Below are 26,109 nucleotides of genomic sequence, written 5' to 3' on the forward strand. Positions count from 1 at the left end.
TTATCAATTTCTCAGCAAGATGTGATTTCGCCCCCCATGGCATATTTGATAAAATCTGGAGACACTGTTGATTTTCATGACTCGGGGGTTCCTACTGGCATCTGGTGGGCAGTGGCTAGGGATATTCAAAGCATTCTAAAATGTACAGTATAGTCCTGCACAACAAAGACTCTTCTGCCTAAAATGTCAATGTGCTAAGGCTGAGAAATTCTGGTTTGAGTTTTAATTATACCACCTATATGAATATGCATTAAGATTTTTACTACAAATAGCTCCTGTGTATCTTTGATCCCTATATCTAAAATCTACATAAAATATCTCCTTGTATGTCCCAAAATTCAAAGTTTTGTTCCGTATGTCCTCAACCCCAGTTTTATTGGGTGGCACCACTAACCGCTACCTAATACCACAGCTAGACACTCAGTGTCATCCCTGTTGCCATCTCTCTTCCTCATCCACCTGTCAAATGCATTACAAAATCCTACCATTTCTACAGTCTAAATATTCTCAAATGTGTCCACTTCTCTTGATGGTAATGTCAAACACCTGGTGCAAGCCACCAACATGCCTCGTCTAAACTCCTTTAGTGACCTACTAACTGGAGTCCCATATCCACGCTTAAATTTCCACAGTTCATTCACGAAAATGTATCCAGAGTGATTTTGTTGTTATTATTTCTTTTAATCGCAAATCTTATCATGTAATCCTACTGTCTACCATAAACTCAATAGTCTGTTCTGGTCTCTGCTTGCTGCTTCATCTTTCCTCAAGTTTCTCTTGGATTTAGATAATCTCATGCTTCAAGTGTCTTTCATTCATTTCACAATACACGCATTCACTTTCAATCATTATTCTTAGCCCTTTACATTATTTTGGGCTGATATTTGCAATAGTTCTTCAACTTAACTAAGAAAGCTAAAATTCACCATCATCCTTTTGAACCAATGTTCTTCATTCTTGAGTTCCATTCTAGAAACTGTCTTCATACGATTTTCTAAATGAAGGCTAAGTACAAATTTTTCCATGTATCTACATATCTAAGCATATCTCCCTATTGTCTTATACCTTAGCCAATGATCAAATCATTGGCCATAAACTTTTTTCTATTTTCTTTTTTCTGGTATTTAGTACTACAGAGAGCTCTGAGACCTGACTTAATTTTTTCTTTGTATTTTTTCTTGTTTCTTAAAATTCTTTAAGAATTATTAAATGTGATTACATATAAAGTATTTCAATATATCCCTATTTGTATGTCTTTTCTAAGATTAAAAATAACAAAATGATAATGAATATTATTATTATTACGAGTTGGGGTTTCACTCTGTCACCCAGGCAAGAGTGCAGTGGTATGATCATAACGATCATAGCTCATAGTGGCCTCAACCTTCTGGGCTCCACCTCAGCCTCCTGAATAACTGGAACCACAGGCACATGCGACCTCACCCAGCTAATTTTTTTTTTTTTTTTTGGTAGAGATGAGATTTCTCTGCATTGCCCAGATTGATGTCAAAATCCTACTCAAGTAATCAGCCCACCTCAGTCTCCCAAAGTGCTGGGACTACAGATGTGAGCAACCGCACCCAGACTGATAATGAGTATTTATAATTATTTAAGCCCTACTATGAGTCAAACACTAAGCTAAGTACTTCACAGATAGTTTTTAATCTTCACAGTTACCATGTGAGCTGATTGCTTTGTTATTTATTCCCATTTTACCAAAAGGAAAACTGAAACAGAAGGTTAAGCAATTTTCTCAAGGTTGTACAAATAGGGCTTAGATGAGGCCACAGAACTAATTCTTGTTAATGGCACAGTGGTAAAAGTGATTTGTCACTTTGTGGAAAAGACGAAACAGGATATAATTTCTCCACACTCTAATCACCTAACAAGATGGAAGTTGACACCCTGGGTGGGTGACTTTGTCATTAGATGGCTTAACCTCCATCAACTGGTTTCCTGAACGACTGAATGGAACAGAGGTCTTCCTCAACCCTAATCAGAATTATGTGCATTGAATTCTTAAATGAGTGAAATATAAATTTATGTCGTGTTATGTTACTGAAATTTTGTAATTTGTTATTGTGTTTCTCTCTGAATTTTTACTAATGCACTCAAAATGTAATATAAAACTATATATTTAATCTCTCCTAGGTAAAATAAGGTATTCAGTAAATATTGTTTCTGTATGTGTTAAAGGAAAATACATTAATTCATGTAAAAATTAATTTTGTCAGATTGGCATTAGTAAGATATCTGTTTTAAGTAGGGTTCCTAGTGCTAGTATAAGTAGAATCTATCTGTCCTTAAGTGGAAAGATTGCAAATGTTAAATATTTGCAGTATTAGAAAGCATACTCATAACTAATTATTTAAAGTCAAAATGTACTGAGGAATTTAGTTTGACTAGATAAAACTTTTCTGGACCTAGTAGACCCTTTGCAATATTTTAAAATATATTATTTTATTAAAAACTTAAAATGCCTAAATTTTCTGACCTAAATTTTAATTATGGCGATCTATCCAAAGCAAATTATGCTAAAACACTTAAAAACATAAAGTCATAGACAAAAATATTTATTTTAGTGAAAAGATTAATTCATGTAAAAAATTGGAAATAAATTAATTTCCAGGAAAAAGGGCATAGATAAGAAATCATGGCACATAATTTTGTGTTAAAATATTATTCAGCAATTTTATTTATGGTTTAGAAAAACATATAACATCATATATATATAAAGATAGTATATTTCACAGACAGTGAAAGTGCTGTGTATGAAAATGGAGCTTTGGTATAATCACACTATATCTGCATTTTAATTTGTTCTGTGTATACATCTATATCTGTGTGTATGTTTATATGTATATCTTATTTATATCTCTTTTTTTTTCTTGAGTTGGAGTCTCACTCTGTCACCCAGACTGGAGTGCAGTGCCCGCTCCCGGCCTGCTGAGCTCCGGCTATCCTTCCACCTCAGCCTTCTGAATAGCCGGAATTACAGGTATGCTCTACCACGCCCGGATGATTTTTTGATTTATTGTAGAGATGAGGTCTCGCTGCCGAGGCGGGTCTCGAACCCGCGGGCTCAGGCAATCCACTCACCTCACCCTCCCAAAAGCGCAGGATTACAGGCTGAGCCACCAAGCCCGGCTTATTTATATCTTTTCCAAGATTTTCTCTTGCAGTTTTTACTTTTATCTTTCTTCTGTTATATTTATCAAAATATTTACAATTATCTCTTTGTTATTTTAAATGTAAATCATGTGAAATAGTTATATAAAATCTATCACCATGTTTATTTTAAGGAGTGAGTTAAAGATATATTTTTATTACATCATAATGTGTCCTTTTTAAATAGGAGTCATGAAAAAATCCACAGTGCCAAGTACAAATAAACTGGTCTTGGGCAAAAATTTAATTTTCATTTTTGGATATGAATCAAATCACTAATGGTCTCCTCTTCTACTTCTAGAAATCCGAAAGCCAACATCATTTGGCTTGCTTCAACTTGCATGCAGGATTTTGCGGTACATATTTTATGTGGTACAAGTTTTATGTTCTAACTTAAGTCTGGCTATCTTCTCTTCTTTTTCTCTCTCTCTCTCTCTCTCTCTCTTTTTTAGTTTGCGTCTCAATCCAATGCCTAGGCTAGAGTACAGTGGTGCAATAACAGCTCACTGCAGTTTCACCTTCCCGGGCTCAGACAATTCTTGCCTCAGCCTCCTGAATATCTGGGACTGCAGGCACACCCCACCACATCAGGTTATTATTATTATTATTATTATTATTATTATTTTGTAAAAATGAGGTCTTGCTATGTTGGGCAGGCTGGTCTCTAACTCCTGGGCTCAAGTAATCCTCCTGCCTCAGCCTCCCAAAATGGTGGGATTACAGGGGTGAGCCATTGCACCCAGCCTACCATTTTCATTTTTAATTCTTATTTTATTTTTATCTCGTTTTCATTGTTTCTTTTCTATCAATTTTACAAAATTCTAGTCTTACATCTTAGTAGTGCCTACTTTAGAAAACAGAAAAATCTAGCTTTGAAGTCTGTTGATAGCCACATTGAGTGATAGGGAGATAGAAAGTTACATCTGTGCACAGTATAAAAAAAATACGTTATGAGATTAAATGAAGCAAATATTTTTTTATTGAGTCCACATCACTTTTACTTTTTGTATTCATTTCATTTGTTTTCCACAATCAATTTTTTAAATCAAGACTATGCCTTGATTTGCAAACTATGTATCTCAGAATTTGGGAGTAATTTTAAGACCTAGCAAGTCAACATGAAGGATCTTGTAAGCAGATACTTGAAATGTTATTGTCTAGAATAAGATACTAGCTAACTTTTTTCATTTACATCTTTATTTTTAGTGTAGATGGCCAAGCACAGATGCTGGACTTATGCTAACTGGATTCAAAGCTCACCTAGTAGCTGTGACGCTTAAAGCCAGCTGTTAGGTGGCCTCAATTTTTTCATCTGTAAAACGAGAATAATATTAGTACCTATCTCAAATGTACTTTGTGAAGATAAAATGAGCTCGTGAATCTAAAAGTACTTAGGACAGAGTTTGGCACTTCATCAGCACTGTGTGTTACTTAATATTAAAAAATAGCTTCAAGATGCTTGATACTAGCTGCTAATTAAGAAATCATTGAATGGGGGTATGCTTAATTTGTGAGTACCTACTAATATTGACTGAATCCAGGGAATTAGCTCTTATCTTTTGCCAATTATAAATTGTAGTTGATGTTACTGCTTAAACATAGACACTAACTAGTGTTCACAGCAGGGGAAAATAGCAAAATCTCCAGTTAGGATTTTGTTTATTCTTCCACTGGGAAGGATGATTTGTTAGTTTAAAAGAGCCCTTTCGTGTTGATTACAGGTGTCAGCACATCCAAGTTTCGACTGTGCTTGACTACTTGCTGTGAGATGCAAAACACAAGAAAATCAAACCTAATTGTTTTAATTCAAACATATTTTCACTTACAACTGTGTTGATTGCTTTAACCCTGACTGAGTAGCTTATTTGAAACAAAATTTAAAAGCAATGTTTTTAATTACATAAATGATTTAACCTAAATTCATGAATTTCCTATTGCTTTCTTTGTACTGAAAAATAGCCTATATTTAATTAATAAACATACACAGATTTAATAAATTTTCTTTTATGGAAATAAACTATGAGTTTAAATCATCTATGGAAAGGACTGGATGGTATATGTGATTGTGGGAACAATTGGTACATTTTCCAAGTCAAAGAACTCAGAAATTAGTGTTTTGAATTACTCACATAGAGTACATAAGAGAAATTACCAAAAATGAAGTATGATAAAAAAAATCCATGCTAGATTTCCCCACATACAATCTTTATTCTTGATTATGAGCATGAGATGGGTTAGAGAGGACAATGGCTAACTCCCTTCATGTAAAGGGAAGCTAGATTGTGATACTTTTAGATGTCCTGATTTCTCCCCCAAAAAGTCATTATAGGGGAATGCATAACCTTAAAATGACCCCACAAACATGCACAAAGTAATAATACCTTTATAATCTAGCAATATGCTTAAGATAATATTTTAATGCTTTTTCTGTAACCAGCTCTTCATAATTTAGTTTCAAGAAACAAAATCATCCAAATAGATTTTACACTATAGACTTCTTTACACTGATACAAGCCATTAACTAACTGCTACTATTTTACTGAGTAACTAAAAATGGAAAACATCAGAGAAGTGAAAAAAATTAAATGATGATTGCACTAAACTAATTTTTTTCCTTAACTTTTGAGAAAATGAAAGTCTTTTTTATTAACTTTAAGTTTTGGGACTTTTAGCTCAGACTATAGTAAAATAAACAATTAAGGTTTCTTCCTTGTCTAAGTTAATTTGAATCAGAAGAGAATATTTACCTTTTCTTGGAGTTTGTGTGATTCAATGTTAGCCTGTTTTGGAAAGACTGAGTGAGGTAAACCTAATCCTTTTCTGAAGCTCATTAATTGGAAGCAGGGCCACACTGCAATAGACTTTTTTAAACTGAAGTGACAAAGTAAGAATTTAGATGAGGTGAAAACTTCAAAACAAGATTCTCCTAGTGGCTTCTTCTGTTTATACAGTAACACCCTAAATATAAAGTTGACACCATGCGTGTTAAATTTCACCAATTAGCTGATAAGGTGGAACAGAGAATACATTGGCACTCTGGGTAGTCCTGTCAGTCACACTTACAGAGTCCATAAATAATGTGTGAGAATTTCCACTTTATTGGCAAAGCTTTCTTTTTTAGATCAGTGGTGAATAGAGAGATGGATATACAAATAGATTAATAAAATGGCTAATTATCCAATTTAATCACCACTCAGTATTACTATCAGATTTGAGATTTTAAATATTATTTAAAATTCTTTGGTAAATGAAAAGACATAAAATACATTGATATGCTGTGTACTGTGTCTAGGAAGATCTGGAATTCATAACATTCCCTATAATTGTGCAATTGACCACAATGTTACAATCTCTCACTATTTCAGCCATCTCTACAATGAAAACCAAATTGTAGTCTTCAATGACTTGAATGATGGAAGGAAATTTTTGCACTAGTACTTTAAGCCTTGTTTAGATTTTTAAGCCTTCATCTTACATCACATATTTTTTCATCATTTGTAACTAACCAGTAAATTTCTCATATCTACACATTAATTACCAAACGGCTTTTTGCCATATTTTCGCAAATAAAAAAAAATTCATTGCAAAACAAGGTTCATCAACTTTATTTAATATATGTCTTGGTGCTGAAAAATACCAATATGCTGAAGCTTCTCTAGTACAACTCAGAAGCACAGAAGAGGCATCATGGTATGGTAAAAGAAATATGGACGTTAAATAATGATACGTGGAATCTAGTCCCTGCTCTGATGCTGGCTAATTGGGGAAACGTGTAAACCTCTTGAACACCCTTGAGCCCCCAACTGTTGCCCTCATGTGCAAAATGAGGACATCGGATCTATTTTTTCCTTCTCTCTTGATTCTTTGAAACCGTAATATTTGAATAATGTATGCACAGACAGTGGAGTCAGTCACAGTCTTTACATTTGGAAGGCTCACTGGCCCCAACTTTACATTTACTCTCAAATCTCCCCTAAGAATCATCTATACAAGTGTCTTGGAGTTCACCCTCTCTCACCATCTTTTGTTCCTTTCAGCTAAAGCCTAATATAGAGTCTGTAACTTACATGAAATAGTGTGCAAGACTATGGGACATGTTCACATATGTTTTAGGAGATAAGGGTCAAAGAGTTTCAGATTTTCGGAGGAATATGTGACCCGAGCTCTCTAAACCATTATATGATCTAGCGACTATAAAAACCTATGTCCTCTCACTATTTCTGTTTCAGATATTCTCTTTGAAGGAGATTTTCAAGTAAACATTGGGGTTTAAATTTTCATTAACTAATATTTTTGAATAAAAAAGCGGATTCAGTTGGGCTCGGTGGCTCAGCCTGTAATCCCACGCCTTTGGGAGGCTGAGGTGAGTGGATTGCCTGAGCCCGCGGGTTCGAGACCGCCTGGGCAGCGAGACCTCATCTCTACAATAAATCTAAAAATCAGCTGGGCGTGGTAGCGCGTGCCTGTAATTCCGCCTACTCGGAAGGCTGAGGCGGAAGGATCGCCGGAGCCCAGCAGGTAGAGGCTGCGGTGGTCGGGAGCGGCCACTGCACTCCAGTCTGGGCGACAGAGTGAGACTCGAACTCAAAAAAAAAAGTAGGGTGTAAGAGCATTCCAGGCAGAACAAATATCAAGCGAAAGGGCCCTGAGAGATGCCTGCTCAGTGAGTTCCAGGAACAGCAGGAAGTACATCCTGGTTAAAACAAGGGGCACAAAAACTAAGAGAGGGTTAGACAAGTAACTGGATATTTGATACGGACTTTCCTCTCTGAAGATTGCAAGTAGGATAGAGCATGATCTGTCATATGTTTTAAAAGAAGAACTCTGCTGGGCTGGATGGCTCATGCCTGCTACTGTAATCCCAGCACTTTGAGAGGTGGAGAGTAGAGGATTGCTTGAGCCCAGCGGTTCGAGACAAACCTGGGCAACTTCGTGAGACCTCTTCTTTACAATTTAAAAAAAAAATGTGATACTCAGTTCTTTGTTTCTGTAATAGATCACTCAGTACTATGGACTTTAAGTCCATCACTCATAAGTGGATCTTGAACAATTATCATAATGCTATAAGAAAAGGATTAACAGTAGTGGGAAACTGTCGGAGGAGGGAGGGCACACTTCATCAACAAGGGAGGATACCTGCATAATGAACATTTGTATACCTAACCCTGAATTGTACCCCATATCTTTAAAACAGAACATTTTTAAAAGGAAAAAGAAAGATAGTGATTTGGTTACATTGTAGAGGAGATTCGAGTGACCTCTGGAGAATTAGAGTGGATGACTTTTAAAGACTTTTCGATCTTAAATTCTGTATTTCCGTGATTATTCTATGTTTCCAAAGGACTTTGGTCAACTTGTTTCACAGCGTTTATCTCATTCTGCATTTCTTATGGTTTATGTCTGTATTTATCTCTTCTGAAAGACCAATTTTTTGAGGGCAGAGGTTATTTTATATTTCTTCTCGTAGCCACAAATTATCTGAAGTATACTTTGCACATTGCAGGCATTCAATAAATCCTTGATAATTAAAAAAAGAATAAATGAAAGTATTAAGGAAATTAAATTCCAAAACTAAATGCCTGAAAGGAAAAAAAAAAAAAAACACAGCCAGTCATGGTGGCCTAACCCTGTGATTAGAGTTACCCAAGAGTCTAAGACAGGAGTCTAAGAAGGATTGCCTGAGCCCAGCGGGTAGAAGCTATGGTGTCCTTGAATGTACCACTGCACTCCTGCCTGGGTGCCAGAGTGAGACTCCTACTCGAAAAACAAATAAGTAATAAATAAATAACTAAATAAATAATGAAAATATGAATAAAAGAACAACTATGCCTGTTATATGAACCATAGACTTAAAGACCAAGAGTGAAACAGGGAGATTATTTATGAAACAATTGTATTAATTTAGATGAGACATGGTATTGGTTTACACCAAGGTATAGTAGAAAAGGTGAGAGATGGATTTTGTATGATGAATTCTAGATATATTTTGAAGGCAGAGGTTAATGGATTTATTTACAGATTGAATATAAAGTATGAGCAGGGATAAATAGGTACAGGATTTTATTTTAAGATGACACTTTCTGAGATATGGAAAAACCATCAAAAGATATGTGGGTGGGGAAATTGAAGTCAAGACTTTGCCTTTGACCATCTTAAATTTAAGGTGTCTGTTAGGCAAACTAAATCCCAGGAAAGTCTTGCCAAGTACATTTATGTTCATGTATTCAACATAAGGTTTATACTTCAGGTCATAAGACTGGATGCAACGTAGAGCGAATGTAGTTACAAGGAAATGACAGGCAAGAGAATCAAAGATTGAGCTTTGGAGCATTCTTACATTTATAGATCAAAGGTATGAGGTAAAACCAGTCAAAGGACTAAAAAGTAATTCATTGAGATATTGTGAGAATTAAGGAGCTAGTTGATCTACAAAAAATTGTAGTTTTCTTTTAAAGCAATGTCTTGCGTATTAAACATCTTCAATAAATAACATTTCTATTAGCATTTGTTTGTTACAATCTCTCTGCCTTTGGGCTCAGTCTATTTTTTTTTTTTTTTTTTTAGCTGCTGCCCATGGTCTATTGTATATGTTTGTTGCACCACCATGTCAAATTCAACATCTACTCACCTTCCCCATAAACCAGATTCTTCCATTGTGTGTTCTATCTCGGTTTTGAGCAGCAGTGATCTTATGACCTCATAATGTAAAATTAGCTTCAAATAATTTTTCATGTTTACCCTCAGTATAATTGTTTTGAGATTCATTTAGATCATTGCATTTCTCAAAACTTCACTCTTTTGTATTGCGGTAAATAGTATTACATTGTATGGAAATGCCACAGTTTGTTAAACCATGCATTTTTGGATGGGAATTTGGATTATTTTTAGTTTTGGGCTATTCAAATAAACCATCTATGAGCATTTATGTACAAGTTTTATACACACATATGCTTTATTTACACTTAGGTAACAGCCTAACAGTGAAATGGGTTGGCCATAGTGTGTGTGTGTGTGTGTGTGTGTGTGTGTGTATGTGTGTGTGTGTGTGTGTGTCTGTGTGTCTTTAGCTATTTAAGAAACTGCCAAAGTATTTTCTAAAGTGGTTGCACTATTTCCCATTTGCACCAGCAGCACATGGGAGTTTCTGCTCTTCTATAATCTTGACTCTATTTTCTTGATTTGGTTAGTCTTTTTCATTTTAGCTTTTCCAATAGGTGTATAGTTGTTTGCCTTTTAATTTTAAAACACCGGGCATTGGGAATAGGAATACAGAGACTAATAATCTATGTCCCTTCTTTCACAGATATGGTGACCAATGAGAAAATAATAAAAAAACATACTTTTAGTACAAGGTGGTAAACCCTCCAATGTAGGTATATAGAAATTCTTTTAGAAACATAGGCAGGTAAATTCAAAGAAAGATTAGAGAAGATTTTTAAAGACTCGAAATTTGAAAAGATACTATGATACCGCCCATCTCAGTAAGATAAAGCAAAGATATAAAAGGGTAAAAGATCATGAATGTTTAGAGAAGGAGTTAGATGTGTGTGGATAGTGTATGAATAGTGAGGGTGTAGTTGGCCAGAAGGGGAAAGAGCAGATCTTATTTTATTGTTTCTTTCTTGCTAAAGGAAGCTGATATTTTGAAGCTGGTGCCAGACATTTCCAGATCTATGCTTCAAGAAAATACAAAAACAAACAAAAACAGACAAATCTCTGAAGAATGGTTAAAAGAAACTGAGCAGAAAGATACTTAGGAGACTATTACAATAGTCTAATAAAAGAAGATGAGACTCTAAATTTATGCTTTAGTTTACAAATAAAAATTCTACGTGATGTGTTTTTGAGTAATAAAACTTTAAAACTATCTATCTCTCTTATTCTCTTTTCTATAATAAAGACACTGATTTCCCAAAGGGCCAAGACTCTTTATTATACACTTATAATGGAATCCCCTGAGTAGGAAAGTTTTAGAACCCTCAACATCCATTTATTCTCTTAGAGATTTCGACAGCTATTTAGTCTCTTCATAACAGAAAACCCACAATACTGAAAAACTCTTAACACAAGCCATTAGAGAGTTTACAGAGGGTTTTCATTAGATTATATATGTCTTACCATCCAGGGCTACATTCTCTGCTATAACTTCATTAAGTAGGAATAATTATTCTTGCAGTATATTTGAGAGTTCCATAGGGCAAAAACCACAGCATATGGTTTGACTCTGATCAGTCCCCTTAATAAAAAAGTATAAGTTAAAGTGGTATATGGTATAAATTTATAAGTAATATTACCGCCTGAGGCATATAAAAAATTCTATCGTTTATGGCCAAAAATTGTAAAAAGGCCCTTTCCACAAATTTTATTGTTCCGTAAGAATGAGCAGTAATTTTACAGTATAATAAAATGGCTACATATATGTAATGCCAAATCCATCTTAATATGTCCCTTAAACTAAAAGGGGCTGGAACATATTTGTACCCCGCATTTACATGCATTCTGAAGTATGGAATAAACATAATCCCCAAAATGTTCCCCATACATTAAATGGGATATGTTGCCCTACAGCGATGATTACCAGCTTGGCGTTGGTATGAAAGATAATTGGCTGTATTTTTTTTACCAAAAAAAAGACAAATCCACAGTGAACAATTGTCTGTATTTTGCCTGAAGTGTATGCCGCTATCCAACAATTAGCTACTGAGTTTCTATTATGTGCAAGAAACAAAACTTAGCCAGATAGAATGAGTCCCTGACTTCATAATTCTTACATTCCTAGCATGCCATTTTAAATGCACGTTTTACTATTACATTTCTTGAATTCTTCTCTACTTCAGAGATTTTCAAACTTGACACTATTGACATTTATAACAGGATAATTCTTTGTTGTCAGGGATTGTCCTGTGCAATGGAGAATGTTTAGCAGCATCCCTGGTCTCTCCCAGAGATGCCAATAGTGCCCCTCCCCCAGTTATGTCAACCAAAAATGTCTCCAGACATTAACGAATGTCTCCTTAGGGACAAAATCAACCCTCACTGAGAAGTACTGCTGTTCCCCCCAAAAGAGAAAGAGCTGTGCTTCTCACCAAATAACACTGCTTTAAAAATCGAGTGACTATAGCCGGGCTCGGTGGCTCAGCCTGTAATCGCGCGCCTTTGGGAGGCTGAGGTGAGTGAATTGCCTGAGCCCGCGGGTTCGAGACCCTCCTGGGCAGCGAGACCTCATCTCTACAATAAATCAAAAAATCAGCCGGGCGTGGTAGCGCATGCCTGTAGTTTCGGCTACTGGGAAGGCTGAGGCGGAAGGATCGCTGGAGCCCAGAAGTCGAGGCTGCAGTGACTGGGAGCGGCCACTGCACTCCAGTCTGGGTGACCGAGTGAGACTCCAACTCAAAAAAAAAAAAAAAATCGAGTGACTAAATTTTAATCCAAGACTATTTCCAATGATGCTAAAATCTAAGTAAAAATAAAATTAAAAGTTCATTACATTGCTCTTTCCTAACATGTCAATGTTCCTTAATATCTTAGTATTTAATGTTATATAGTCAATCAGAGCAGTAATTGGATATTCCATTTTTGTATGTTAAAATTAAAGTGGATTTTTCTTTTGAAATATATTCATTCAAATTATCGTTTAAAAAGATATTGCATTTCTTCCCTTTATCTTCTAAAATATAGTAGCTCAACAATTGTAAATTAAGGTGTATATTAAATAAATACAGTTATGTAATTAAAAAATACTCAAATATGAATACTGTTCTATTAAATGAATCAGAATAGACTATGAGCAATTATGTGTAATAAAGATCTGTCAAGTCTAACAGAGTAATCAGCCCATTTTTTCCAAGTGTTGGACCCAGCTTTATTTATTTATTTATTTTTAAGTTTTAACTTTTATTTTAGATTTGTGGGGCACAAGTGGGGATTTACTACATAAGTAGGCTGCATGCTGGTGAAGTTTGTACTCCTAGCTGACCCATTCTCCCCCTATAGTGCATCAGGTACCCAATGTGTTACCACATGCCCCTCTCCTTACTCCCTCCTTCTCTCCTCTGGCCATGTCCAGTGGCTGCCAATCCCATCCTTGTGCTAGTGTGTCCAATATCTGCTTATGAGTGAGAACATGAAGTATTCAGTTCTTTGTTTCTGCGATAGTTCACTTAGTACGATGGTCTCCAGTTGCATCCCAAGTCACTGCAAATTGTTCTTGATTTTGTTCTTCTTTATGCTGCCTAATATCCTATTTGTATATATGTACCACGTTTTTCTTATCCTTTCCTTATTTTCCTAAGGGGCAATTGGATTGGTTCTACGTTCTTGCTATTGTGAATAGTGTGGCAATATACATGCATGTGCAGGTGCCTTTTTGGTAGAAAGATTTACTGAACCCAGCCTCATATTGGCAAAAAAAAAAAAAGTTATTTAATTTTGCATAATGTTTCAATTTATGCACAGGGTTTGCATGCATCAGATAAGTGTTTCTGAAAACTGACTCTGAGTTATTTAACTGAATCTAAGTTAAATAACTTTCCAGTAGTAAAAGTGAAAAATCACTAAAAGGATAATGGTAAGAAAATAATTATTACATTCCACAATTTTAAATAGGTCATAATTTTTATCCAATTTTTTTGTTATGCTAGTTTTAGTTTAAGTTTTCTAAAGTGGCTACATTCTTCAACCTTTCTGTTTAAAGGCCAAATCTATTTTGAAATCAAACATCATTTAAATTCATTCTTCCATATGTGATAATAAAAAATCAAAGTTAACTCCTTAATAGTCAATTTAATTTTGTAAAAGGACTGGCTGATAAACATTCTTTCTAGCCTTTTCTGCAAAAATCAGTCTCAAGTTACTGATTCAGAAGTAATCTCTACTTCAGCGGGCTAAGACTCTAATCTGAATCTAACCAGGCAAGAAGAAAATGAGGTACCATAATATATTCCCTTGGCCTGAAAGAAGTTCGTGGTATTGCATAACAAGAGAAACACACCATGTATTTTCATAGACTCCTTACTTTAGCAGGTGTGTCCAAATCAGCCTTCATAGATAATGTAATTGCTTTATTTTTCCCTTACATTTTTTTTTTATCTTATGTGGCCATGGAAGGATGAAGTGAAAAAATGGGAGAAATTAGTAAACAGGATTCGCTTGTTGTCTTATCCATTCTGCTTTGGATATCATTTACTCTGAAATAAATAGCTAATGATGACCCAGGCAGCTTTATGGTACTACACAAAGGATAGTTTGTATAGTGAAATCAAAAGGAACTTTTTTCCTAGAAAACTTGTGGTTCAAACCCTGGCTCCACCACTTAGCAGCTGACTGATTTACTGACTTCTCTATGACTTTAATTTATTATCTGTAAACGAGACTGATGTTTTTGCTTTGTCCGTTAGGATAAATTTAATTGTCCCCAATTATTTTTATATATAATGTATTATTGTAAGTTATGATTTATTGTTGAAGATCTGTTATGAAATTAAAACATCATGATCAAAGAAGATTTCATGATGGATATAGGGCTTGTGGACACTAGGGATTGGGAAGTAGAGGGAAGAAGAATATCTCTGAGAGCATAGGCAAGGCAATGTTCACAGCACACATGAAAGACAGGTGAAGATAAAAGCACAAGAAATGTATCAGAATTCCACTACATACACAGGTCCGCTCCCATCCCATGTGGTTGCATGTAATCTACCCCACAGAAATAACAGAGTGACTAGACACCTGCCTCCACTACTGTTTGCCAATAATCTATTCTGTACGTAGCAGAAGGAATATATATATATATATAAAGAATATATATATACACGTTTAGAAATCCATATTCGGAACATTTGTATCTGTTTACAATGTACAGTATTTTGAAAATAATTGGGCAAATGTTGAATGTATTGAAGTAGGGATAAGTCAAATAATGTTATTTTGTGTTTGGTTACTTGAATTTTGCTCCCTTATAAATTGCCTGCTTGTATCTTTTGATCATTTTCATGTTGGAATTTTTTTTTTATTAATTTGAAAACTCTCTGAACATTTTGTCAATATATATATATTCCTTTTTTTTTTTTGGTCAGGGTCTCACTCTGTCACCCACCCAGGCTGGAGTGCAATGGCACAGTCACAGCTCACCACAACCTCTGTCTCTTGGGCTTAGGCGATCCTTCCACCTCAGACTTCTGAGTATCTGAGACTTCAGGTGCCCGCCACCACATTCAGCTAATTTTTGATGTTCTGTAGAGATAATGTCTCACTTTGCTGTCCAGACTGGTCTTGAACTCCTGGACTCAAGCATTTCTCCAGCCTACATCTCTCAGCATACTGGTATAACAGGCAAAAACCACCACATCTGGCCTATTTCCTAATTTTTAAAATTATTTTTAACTTACTTGTTTAAAATCCTTTTCAAACATGAGACTGTAAGCACTATGAGAATGAGACCATGCCTGACTTTTTTTACTGCTTCATCCTCAGGACATAGCATAAGGCTTTATAATGGTTAATGCCCAATAAATATCTGTTATAGGAAGTGGCGAATGAATGAAACCTATTAATGCATACGGACTTTAAAAAAAAACCAAACTGAACTCATTCAAGAGGGGAGGGTGCCTGTGTTGCTGATTTGCTTCATGTGTCTAGGAGGGTTTTTTTAAAATCTCATCAAAGTATTTTACAATTCTACTCATTGGCTTTTATTTTTTTCAACCCACAAAATATAAGGGAGAAAAGTTAACAAAAATATTTTAATCCAATAATTTATATTTTCCGGTTCTTGGAACTTGAACCAGCACGTTTAGAAATGCATATTTGGAACATTTGGATCATTTACAAAGTTCAGTATTTTGAAAATAATTGGGCAAATATTGAATGTATTGAAGCAGGGATAAGCCAAATAATTAAAATAAACAACAAGCAAAAAAAAAAAAAATCCATCCATTGAGGACTTCTTTTGCATTGATGGAATGCAACCTCATAACTCTTATTACCTAAAGAGAAATGTGTCTTATCACAAAAACTGTAAGTCATTTCCTTTGTAACATTCACTGCAAAGAGCTTTATTTCAGCACATGTGTACAACACCCCCTAATTCACAAATCCTGTGTGGTTAAATTGAAAAGAAGATTTTAAACGGCAAAGTTATGAATGGGTACTCTTTCTTGGAAATTTCTCGTTTGATTGGCTTAGATCTGGGTTACCGTTACAACTGAACATATGACGTGATAGATCTTTGTTCTTACAGCCCAGTACTTTTTTGATTTAGCTGTATAGCTTTGACACATCATTTTACTGCTTTGAAGCAAAAGGGGCAAGTGGACCTTTTTTTAAAAATATAAGTTAACTTTTAATAATAAAGTGAGCAAGAAATTTTTTGAATTATTTCTTCCTTTTGGCTTGTCTATCCTCCTGTCATCACATTTTCAAGAAAAAGGATTGGTTGAAAGCTGGCTCCAACTAAATCCTCTCTTGTGCTGTTTCACTGAAGGATTGGGAAGTGACAATTCTTATCATGCAGCTGCTTTTTTCTTTCCTTGCCAGACTCTGGGGCAATCATATTAAACTGAGAGCAACCACAACTCAACTGCTGGCCTTCCACTTAATTTTTCATACAAATTTAAGGTCAGCTTGTGACCTAGCAATCATCGAGGTGCTTATAACACAGAAAATGATACACAGCTATAAACAGCTACTCTGAATATGGTCACTGTACTACCTAACAAGTGAGAGAATGTTTTTAAGATGGTAGTAAAGATGGAATTCAGCGTAATGTTGTATTTCGAAGACTGTATGAATTCTTATATCAGCTTTGTTTCCTGTGGATTGTAAAGTTTTGTAGAGCTGACATGTTTGAGTTAATTTTTTGTAAAGAAGAACATTCCTTTTAGAAATGTTGAACTTTCAGTCATATAATATATTATAGATAAATTATTTATTTGTAGGTATGTGCCTTTTTACATAGAGGGAGAACTATGTGTTTTTTAAAATTTGCTTTAGCACACTCCTAAATTTAAGTAATTGAATATTCTATAACTGTTTTTCTAGGAAACATCTAGAACTTGCTTACATTTTTGACAGAACCTTGAATACTTTGATATTTTAAAGGTTGATCATTCTCTTTCCAATTATTCATCTGGAGGGAAATGCAAGTATTAAACTGCATTTGTTGTGAGTCAGTTCTTAAGCTGCTCTTAGGTCTCTTGGTTAACATCTTCTATGAATTGACTATGTGATGCCTGATAGAGTCCTGAACTCTATGTTTTTCTGATGACTAGATTTGCCCTTCAGTAACATTTGCTCATCATCAATATTCTATGAATGAGGTGACGTTTCATTGGAAGAAACAGATTGAAAACTTGTGTCTCCTATTTTGTCACATCTGGGGGAAGCTCCCAATGCGATTGTTTTTACTTTCTTTAATCTTACAAAGAAATGTTAAAATTGAAGGACTGACCTCGTGTTCAAAGTTATTGTCAGAAACAGTGAAGTCATAGACTTCTGTTTTTAATAATGCTTCACAAAACACAGAGCATCATTAATCAAAAGTGACTGCAGGTTTTCTAGATCCTGGCATTGCTAAGGGGTTGAGCATTTTGAAGAGTCTTATAAATTTGAGCAGACAACAGCCTCATGACATTGCATAAAAATTTAGCTGTGATGAAAAGATGAAACAAAAGTTGAAAGCATTAAAATACTTAGAAACTGAAGATAGTTTTATTGCATTTCAATAAAATATGAGTCTAGCTCCCAACTATGTTTAGTTTTTATGTTTCACTAACATATCAATCCATCAACAACTATTTATTGAGTGACAACAATGTGTTCAGCACCATTTAGCACCATTGGGATAACAGAAACATGAGAAATTCATTCATTTAAGAAACTTTGTATTGAGCGTCTGAGTGTGAGACTCAGTGCTGTGTGTTTTGGGACCACGCTGTGCTTTGTTAGGGTGAAGAAGACATCATTCCTTTGTCAGGAAACCTACCACCAACCAGGAAAATGCTATAGACTGAATGTTTATGTTCTCCAAAATTCATACGTTGAAATATTAACCCCCAATGTGTTGGTTTAGGAGGTGGTGTTGTTGGGAGGTAACCAGGTCATGAGAGTAGAGCCCTCAAGAATGGAATTAGTGCCCTCATTAGAGACCCCAGAAAGCACTCTGTGTGAGGATACAATGAGAAGACCCCACTCTGTAACCCAGAGGAGGGCCCTCATCACAACCTGACCATGCTAGAACTCAACATTGGACTTCTAGGACTATGAACAATATATAAACCACTCAGTTTGCAACACTTTGCTATAGCTGCTTGAACCCAAAAAAAGGCAATTTTTTATTAAATATAAAATTTAAGCAAAATACTAGGTAAGTGAAACATACTGAGGAACTGTCCTGTGACTCTTGTTTTCAGTGAATATTTCCTGTTTAAGATGACTTAAAGAACAGGCAGACTTTATTTAAGAAAATAGAAATGAGCAACCTCTTTGAGTTCCCTCCCACTGTGGGAACTTTTCTCTCCTCTCAATAAATCCTTCTTTCTAAAAAAAAAAAAAAGCAAGCAAGAAAGAAAATAGATATAGGTAAACTTTGATAATAACTCTAAGTAAGAGCATCAATTTAAAAGATGTGTTTTAGGAGAAAGTGAATAGTACTGAAAAAGAGTATATGTGGAAAACTTAATGTTAACAAAAATATCCAGTCATTGTATTGGTAATAATGTTAACAAAAATACCCCAGCGATTTTATTATTCAACTCAATTCCAGAAAGTGCAGTAAACCCTATGCAAAAGACATATAATTAGATTCCATAAGAGTGAAAATGAAAAAAAGAGCATGTGTTCTCAAAGAACTTTTGATATAGCATTAGAGAAATATACAAAGAAGATTAATAAATGTTTAACAGAAATTTAAAAAACAGTGCTATGAAGATTAAGGGCAGGAATCCATCATATGCCATCTGAGAGATAATGGAACTCATAATGAAGGTGTCATGCAAACTAAGTCACGTAAAGTGTTTAAGAAATCATAAGCAGAATTAATTTGTAAAATCATTCCATGTGGAAGGAGCAAGCTGGGCACAGGAAGTTGGAAAAATGAAAGGCTCACTCTAGGAAGAGTACAAATTCACTTAAATTTGAATGTGTGTACATGAAGGGAAAAAGCCAGAAATAGTGCTGTATATAATGGTCTGCTGGTAAATGTTTACCAAGTACCAAGTAGTGCTCAAAATGGTGGACTGGACAAAGAAAACATGATCAATATACACCATGAAATACTACACAGTCATAAAAAAAAGGAAATAATGTCTTTTACAGCAACTTGGTTACAGCTGGAGTTAATACAGAAACAGAAAACCAAATACTCCAGCTAAACACTAGGTACAAAAAGGCATGAAGAAGGGAAAAATAGACACTGGGGACTTTAAAGGTGACAGAAAAGCTGCCTGTTTGGTACCATGTTCACTATGTCGGTGATGTGTTCAATAGAAGCCCAAATCTCACCATCACTCAATATACCCATGTAACAAACTTACACATTTACCCCCTGATGTTAAAATTAAATATGTATGTGTATACATACATATATATACGTGTATACATATATATATGTATGTGTGTGTGTATATATATATATTATATATAATATATATATAATATATATATATATAAAGGTATATGCCAGCTACAAAAAGGAATAAAAAAGTATGCATATGTATATACATATATGAGTGTAAATTAATTTATAATAAATTTTAATGATGTAAAGATGTGTAACACAATTTTATAAACACTAATAAAATACACAGTTGTGTTTTTTTTTTTTTGCTGTAATTTCCATAGAGTCAAATGATTCTCACAGTATGCTTTCATCAATTTTTGGCACACCATTGTATCCAAAGTCAAACTATAGTAGTTTCAACATAAATATTGGTTGATATTTTTGCTTGCATTAATAAGCAAGATGAAAGTAAACCAATAAATATATATGCTGGGCTTTCATTCATTCATCAGTGACATGAGCAACTTTTTTGTTGAACCATATACTTAATAGTTTTTGAATACTGAAAGAATGCTCTTCAGTATGTTATGATATTCATGTTTTGAGAGCTACAGACATGACAAATGCTGAAGTTTGAGCTACATTAACATTTTTTCTATCACATTCTTAAGTACAGACAAAGGGTGAGCAGACTACATACAATTTATGGGCCAAATTTGGCTTACCACATGTTTTTATAAATAAAGTTTTATTAGAACATGGCCACTGCTATTTATTTTCCTATTCATTTTGGTTTGGGCTGCTTTCCTCCTGAAATGGCAACAAATGATTTCTTAAAGGGCCTGAGAGTAAATATTTTAAGCTTGGAAGGAAGCCAACTTTCTCTGTCAAAACCATCCTGCCATTGCAGTGCAAAAGCAGTCATAGGCAATTCCTAAAGGAATGAACATGGCTGAGTTCCAATACAAAAGGAGACAGTTAGTCCACAGAATGTAGTTTGCCAGTCCTGACTCTAGGCAATCAACAAAACAATGCTTTTTTTTATTTCCAACATGCAGTGTTTTCTCATTTCTGTGGTGTAAATACACCCATAATGGTCTCTTCAATTTACCGAGGTCACATTACTGAATGCAGAGTTAGTAGTAGATGCATAGTAACACAACATTACAGAGTGTTTCCACCATGTGGATGCAATATATGTAAATAACCACAAGAGCATAATAGTTATGTGTAGCAAGTTTTGAGTATATATTACCTTTCCTTTGAATAGAAATATTTAACAATGTTTAATAATTTAGTTTTTTGTAATGACTCAGTTTAACAAGTGGTTCACAAAATTCTTGAAAACTTAACATTCAGTCTTAGCGGTGTGAGCGGTTTCCAACTCACTAATGTCAAACCAAGGAGACAGGGCCTTGAATGTCATGCTCAAGAGACAGGGATGTAATTCATTAGACAAAAAAAGAATGTTAGAAAAGTTTTAAAAATGTGAATGACATAATTATGATTGTGCTTTAATGAGGATTTATCTCAAAGCAGTGTAAAGAATAAATGATACTGTAGACAAATTAGAAAAGCAGGAGACTAGTTAGAAAGTTCTTATAGTCGTTTAAGAGGTTATAATGAAAAAGTAAGCTATAGTAGAGACAGTAAAAACAGAAAGGAAGAGATTAAGATTTATGAAACTGCAGCAAAGTAGAATGAACATATCTTGGCCACTGATTGGATTTGGAGGAGGAGGCAATGGGTGAAGTAATAGATGATTCTAATTCTAGTTTTTTTGTCATGTATGATCGTATGTTGATTCCATTGACATTATTAAAATAATCAAAATGTTTTTGAGTCTTTTTTTCTAAGATCACTCAGATGTTTAAAAAAGTAAAAATAATTTGAGGTAAAGGAAATAATACACTACTCTCTGGCATGTTTGATGATTGGAAATATTTGATTATTGATACCCTATCACATGTGGCATTTATATAAATTTGTGTGTACAGTGAAGAGAGAGATGTTAAATACTGAAGACAGCTGCCAGTTATCATAAATAAAATTCATAAATTATTAGTAAAATGTCTTACTTTTAATGAAAGGCATTTTATATAGAAACATTCTAATATACTAAATGAAAATTAGAATATTTTTATATATTTTGCTTAAGATGATGAAGAAGGGATAACATATACATATAAATCAATATCATTTACAATATTAGTGAAAATTAAATTTAACTTGTATTTTATGTAAAGTTCATTCAATTGGAATAGCAGAGTGATTAAGCATGAAAAATCTGAATCATGGGCCTATCATTCAATAGCTGATACCTTTTGAACAAATTTTTTAACTTTTCTAGGCAGCAGTTTTCTCAATTTGTGAAATAAAGATTATAGTAGTATCTCATTAATATCCCCATGGGTTTTAAATTTTAAATAAGATAATCAAATGAAGCACTCACAACAGTGCTTAGCAGTAAGAGTTCAATACATGCTAGAAATTAATGTTTTTATTAGTTGTAATGTAAATAGAGTATTCAAGTACTATACCTTCTTTCAAATATTTTGAATTTATAATTCCCTTCTGTGTAGTCATGTGTTATTTTAAACTAGAAGTGTCAAGGAATATTTTATACTTTATTATATTACAAACTTGATTAAAAAATACTTTGGATAAGGGGAAAACAATACTTAAAAAGAAGTATGTACTTTTTTGATAAAACATAGGCCTAGGAATTGGGAAACTTGGATCTTTCCCAAATGACCTAATAAGCTGCTTTCTACTGAGGGAAAAACTGTATATTTCCCACACAAAACAATATTTACTTTTTGGAAAGATGAATTCATTCTCAATGAATGAATTCCATCTCTATGTTGAAGTCATCCAGGTCCATATTTCAGCCCACATTTCTGACCTCTATCAGAAACAATCACTCATGTGCCTTCACCACATTGGTGTTTGACAAGCACCTTTAACTTAGCATCTCTGAGCATAGTTTCATCATCTTTCCACCCACTCAGACACCCCCAAACTTTTCCTCCTTTATTCATTCTATCTACCAATGACCTAAGCCAGAAATCTGGGCCACTATTTACTGTCCTTTCCTTCATATTCAACATTTAATTACTGGTAAATTCTGCATATTATGTTTTCTGAAAGTCCCTCATATCTCTAATGACAGTAGATTCATGTTAGCCCTGAAAGTTCTAGACTTTACCCATTATCCCAGTTTAATTAGGGGTTATACTCTTTTATACTCAACAAGAGTTGTAGTTTGATAATAAACTATATCCTACTCATTTCCCTTTTCATCCTTTCTAAAGCCAATGGCACTGTTACAGTTAAAATCTTAGTTACCTCTTCATATGTTTGTGCCATAGTCACCTAAATGATTGTCAAGCTTCCAATCCTATCTGACTTCAATTCAAAATTGGCATTGTAGGCCGGGCACAGGATGTAATCCCAGCACTTTGAGAGGCCAAGGCGAGAGGATTGCCTGAGCCTGGGAGTTCAAGACCAGCCTGGGCAACTTGATGAGATCTCGTCTCTACAATAAATCACAAAAACCAGCAGAGCATGGTGGCGTGTGTCTGTTGTTCCAGCTACTTGGAAGACTGAGGCAGAAGGATCGCCTAAGCCCATTAGGGAGAGGCCACAGTAGCCATGAGCATGCCACTGCACTCCAACCTGGGTGACAAGGGTGAGACTCCAACTCAAAAACCAAACAAAAAAATGGGTTTTGTAAATTAAATTGGCTTTCCAAAAGATGTATTCAATACTTCACTCCTTTGCTTAAACCTGCAAAAGGGACCGGGTTCGGAGGCTCAGCCTGTAATCCCGCACTTTGGGAGACCGAGGTGAGTGAATTGCCCGAGCCCGCGGGTTCGAGACCTGCCTGAGCAACTTGGCAAGACCCCTCTCTACAATAAAAAAAAAAAAAAATTAGCTGGGCATGGTGGTGCACGCCTATAGTTCTAGCTACTTGGAAGGTTGAGGAGGAAGGATCGCCAGAGCCCAGCAGGTCGAGGCTGCAGTGGCTGGGAGTGGCTACAGTGAGACTCCCACTCAAAAAAACAAAACAAACAAAAAACAAACAAACAAACAAGCAAAAAACCTGCAAAGGGTTTAACATTTCTCTGGGACTAGAAAGTTAAAAATTCAAGCTCCTTAAACCAGTTTTAGTAGATATTTCTAATGTCAAATCATCCTTGACTTTCTATAATAAACTTTTTCATTTTTATATTTTATTAACTATTGAATTGAAATTTTATTTAAAATGTTGAATCTATGTTCACAATTAAAGTAAGTCTGTAAGTCAACCTCTTGTGTGCTGTCTGTCTTTGCTTTGGCACAAAAATGACACTAGCATCACAAAGTGGAAAGAATGTAATTTTTAATTTTTTCTGGAAATTTAATTTGTGGAAAATGTCGAACAAGAAAGGAATTTTCTGTCTCACAAAATTACATACAATATACCTGTGAAATCATTTGTTCTCTGAGCTTTCCTTCATGACTATTGGTTTATTTAAAAATAATAATATTTTCCAGAATTTTATTTATTTCATCAGGTTTTTCAAATTTCTAGTGCAAAATTATTTCAAAATTATCAATTTTAAATATATTATTTGTAAATATTATGTATTATTTGTCAATATCATTTATATTTGTTAAGTATGTATAGCTGTTTGCTCTATTTTATTCTTCATTTTAATTGCTTAAATCTCTTTTTTTTATAATAAGTATAAAAATATCTTATTATTTTGTTAGTCTTCTAAAAAATAGCTTTTGGCTTTCTTAGTCTTTTCTTATTTTTGTATTATCATTCTCTTATACTATTCATTTCTTCATCTGCTTTCATAATTCATTTTTTCCTTGCTTTTTTAGTTTGTTACTTTTGTTTTAACTTTCACAGTTCAAGTCCAGTTATTTTTAAAGTGTTTCTTGTTTTTCAATATTTGTATTTTTAAATATCAATTTCTAAATTAGCAGTGTTTCCCAAATTTTAATTATTTCTTTGGTCTATCATTTCTAAGTGATTGGACCTACATGAAGAAAGAACCACTGTCTTTATAACTGATCATTATTTATTGTATATCTAGGAATAGACTAAGCACCAAGAGGTATACAAGAAAACATATACAAGAAAACATATACCAGAAGGAGAACACAAGAGATCTTTGCAATAATGTGTGATGCAATTTCAGCTATATTCAGTAAGTATATGGAAATAGATTGTTTTTAAAATGTTATTTATAAATTTGGAAGCTAAAATCTTCAGAGTTTCATATGAGAGGTCATCACTCTCTGCTGAACTCATGTGTAACTATTAATGTTTGTTCTGTGATTTGCACTACACCAGAAATTGAGATGAATCAAGAAAAGAGAGAGAGAACTTTACATTATTAAGAACTTACTGTTTTGTTGGATACACAGATGGATATAAGGGAAAAACTGAAAATTATAAAGACAGATAAAATTCACTTGGACAGATGAATGCTGTTCATTCACAGTTGTCAGGTGGACTTAAGTGACAAAACAGTAAGAGTTGTGGATCATCATCTCCAGCAGTAAATTGAAAGGTGAGGAATATCAATTTCCCAGATGGCTGAAGTTTGCTGTAGCCCAGAAACACAAATATTGTACTCTTAAAGGGAAAATGATATTTTAGCATTTCTGTTCCTATGAAAATAAATATGAAGAATTGTAAATCTCTCAAGAGGAAGTTTACTTTTAACAAGATTTTAGCTAAAGTTCCAAAAAGCATAAATACATTTATTTACATCACATAAACATTTCTGAATATTTGAATGTTCAGCAAATGACAAAGGATTTAGGTTTGTTTGACATTTTGCTTAAGGTCTTCTTTAAAAATTATTTAAATAAAATAGCCGTTTCTTAAGCAAGTTGCTAAAATACAGTAGCCATAGCATACAGATTACAGCTCTCTCTGTCTCTTTTGAGCTGCCAAGTTCAAGTTAATAAATTATCTAAGATTCTAAAGTGTACTTTGAATGATATTTCCTAAAATAAATTTCAGTATGTGTAGCTTATTATTAAAGTTTATCAATAAATGTTCTGTCTCTCTTTTTTTTTTTTTTTTCTTTTGAGTTGCAGTCTCACTCTGTCGCCCAGACTTGGAGTGCAGTGGTCGCTCCCAGCCACCACAGCCTTGACCTGCTGGGCTCAGGTGATCCTTCCACCTCAGCTTTCCAAGTAGCTGGGACTACAGGTGCACACTACCACACCCAGCTAATTTTTTATTTATTGTAGAGATGAGGTCTCACCAAGTTGCCCAGGCGGGTCTCGAACCCATGGGCTTAGGCAATCCACTCACCTCAGCCTCCCCAAGCGAGGGATTACAAATGTTCTGTCTCTTAATGTAACAAGATAACCTAATTCTTCATGAATAAGTGTACAGAGATACAAGATAATTTTATAGTTATATACATGAACTA

Source organism: Carlito syrichta, unplaced genomic scaffold, assembly GCF_000164805.1.
Source record: "Carlito syrichta isolate Samal-C Ts95f unplaced genomic scaffold, Tarsius_syrichta-2.0.1 Scaffold302592, whole genome shotgun sequence".
Classification (NCBI taxonomy): Eukaryota; Metazoa; Chordata; class Mammalia; order Primates; family Tarsiidae; genus Carlito; species Carlito syrichta.